Consider the following 2,546-nt stretch of genomic DNA (forward strand, 5'->3'; position numbering starts at 1 on the left):
CAGGACAACACCCAACCAAGTGTGCCACACCACCCAGGGCAAAAAACCCCACTCATTATCTCCCTCTGATTTCTCTAAGTGTCATTGTTCATTTCCTCTAATACCAATTTCTTTTTTTTCTCTTCTTTCCCCTCATTGTGAGTTGTTGTTTTTCTGATGACAACTTTACTGAGGTATAATTCACAACCCATACAATTCACAAGTGTACAATTGAGTGGTTTGTCGTATATTTACAAAATTGTGTATCTATTGCCATAATCAATTTGAGGTCATTTTCACACCTCAAAAAGGAGTCCAGCCAGTGTGGCTCAGTGGTTGAGCGTAGAATTATGAATTAGGAGGTTATGGTTTGATTCCCGGTCAGGGCACATACACGGGTTGCGTGTTCAATCCCCAGTGTTGGGCAAGTAGGAGGCAGCCAGTCAATGATTCTCTCTCATCATTGATGTTTCTATCTCTCTCTCTCCCTCTCTCTTCCTCTCTGAAATCAATAACAATTTATTTTTAAAAAATGGATGCCTGCATCTATTATTGACTCCCCATCGCCCCTCCCCAACCCCTAGCAACCACTATTCTATTTTCTGTCTCTGTGGATTTGCCTATTCTGGACATTTCACATAAATGGAATCTTAGAAAATTTGGTCTTTTGTGACTGGTTTCTTACACTTAGCACAGTGTTTCCAAGGTTCATTCATGTAGAATGTGTCAGAGATTTAGTGTGTCCATGTGGCACAGATAAGGGTAAGGGCAAGAGTCAGAGGCCATGAATAAGAAAATACATCACACGGAAGAGAATGCAAAGTAATAGATTACTGAAATACAAGGTGAGCTTTCCCGACCTGGTGGAGCATTAGGCGCCATCATGCACCTGCCACAACAAAGACCCAAAGGTTGAGGCAAGGAGCCCAAGAGCAGGACCTCTGCCTAAGGCTGGTGGTCAAGCTGGACAGGTTTCTGGCCAGAAGAACCAACTCCACCTTCAACCACATGGAGCTGAAGAGGCTGTTCCTGAGTTGCACCAACCGGCCGCCTGGGTCCCTTTCCCGGATGATCTGGGAGATGAAGCTTCCTGGCCAGGAGGGCCAGCCCTCTGTGGCTGTGGGACTAGAACTGATGATGTGGCATATCCAGGAGGCGCCCAAACTGAACGTGTGAGCAGCTGCGATGGAGCTGAGGAAGACCCTCCCCTTGGACCGCTAGCCCTGGACCCCCAGGACTGTGACATGGTCCTGCTCTCCAGCCCTCGCCAAGGCCCAGAGGTGCCCCGGCATTTCAGGGAGGCCCTGGGACCCCTCACAGCCACACAAGTTCTAGCACACAGGAGGCCCACGGGCCAGCAGTGGCTACAAAACTAACCCCAGATCCTACCTTGTTATTAAGGAGATTTTGGATGCTGGGAAAAAAATAAATACATTGTGAGCCTTTGCTAAGAATAATGCTGAAATCATATTGAGGAGCATTAACTACACCTGCAGGAGATATAACAAAAACTCCAGCATTCAGGAGGGGCCTGGTCCAGAAAATTCTCTCCAGGCAAATCTTAATGCTCCCAAACAACTGCCTCTTGTCCCTTGCTCGCTTCTCCCCTCTGGTCTTTCTGTGGAAAAGAGCAGCATGAAGTGTACCACGCCTGCGTATTTCAGTTCCAGTCTTAGTTGACAAGGAGAGAAGAAGGAGGAAACTGTGTCATTATTGGGAATCTGGAAGTACCCACAGAAGAAAGCATTAGGCAACAACTATATTGAGTTGCGTTTTTAAAATAAAAGTATATTCTCAAGTAGGAGGTGACAAAAACCCAAGACGTTGAAGAGACAGTTTCCTCTATGTCCATAGCTGCTGTATATACAATAGCTAAGATCTGGAAACAGCCCAAGTGCCCATCGGTAGATGAGTGGATAAAAAAAAGATGTACATTTACATCATGGAATACCATGCGGCAATAAAAATGAAGGATCTCTTACCCTTTGAGACAGCATGGAGGGACCTGGAGAGTCTTATGCTAAGCAAACCAAGCCAGTCAGAGAAGGACAAAAATCATGTGATCTCACTCATATGTGGAATCTAATGAACAAAGTAAACTGATGAACAAGATAGATCCAGAGACACAGGAACATGGAACAGACTGAAGAATCTCTGAGGGAAGGTGGGGGTGGGGGGGGGGTCCAAAATGACCTTTCTCTCTTTATTATTAACTAGAGGCCGAGTGCATGAAATTCGAGCAACGACGCAAGCATTCTCCTCCTTCCCCCAACCGCTCCGTGCCCACTGCCTAGAGGCATTCCACCAGGCTGCTCACACTGCCTGCTCTCAGCGGCTGCCCCCCTAGGACTGGGGGACTCCGGCAGGGCTGAGAGGACTGGGTGCCGCCATCTTTGTGACAGAGTGACAGTTAATTTGCATATTACCCTTTTATTAGATAGGATGTTTCAAAGCCACTTGATTAATGTGGCTTTGAAACATTAATAATAAAGAGAGAAAGGTCATTTTAGAGCTCTGAGATGGCTCACATTAGACTATTTTGAGGTTGGGAGGGTGGGGGAAGGAAG

The sequence above is a fragment of the Myotis lucifugus genome, unplaced genomic scaffold (assembly GCF_000147115.1).
Source record: "Myotis lucifugus unplaced genomic scaffold, Myoluc2.0 scaffold_129, whole genome shotgun sequence".
In the NCBI taxonomy this organism is placed as follows: domain Eukaryota; kingdom Metazoa; phylum Chordata; class Mammalia; order Chiroptera; family Vespertilionidae; genus Myotis; species Myotis lucifugus.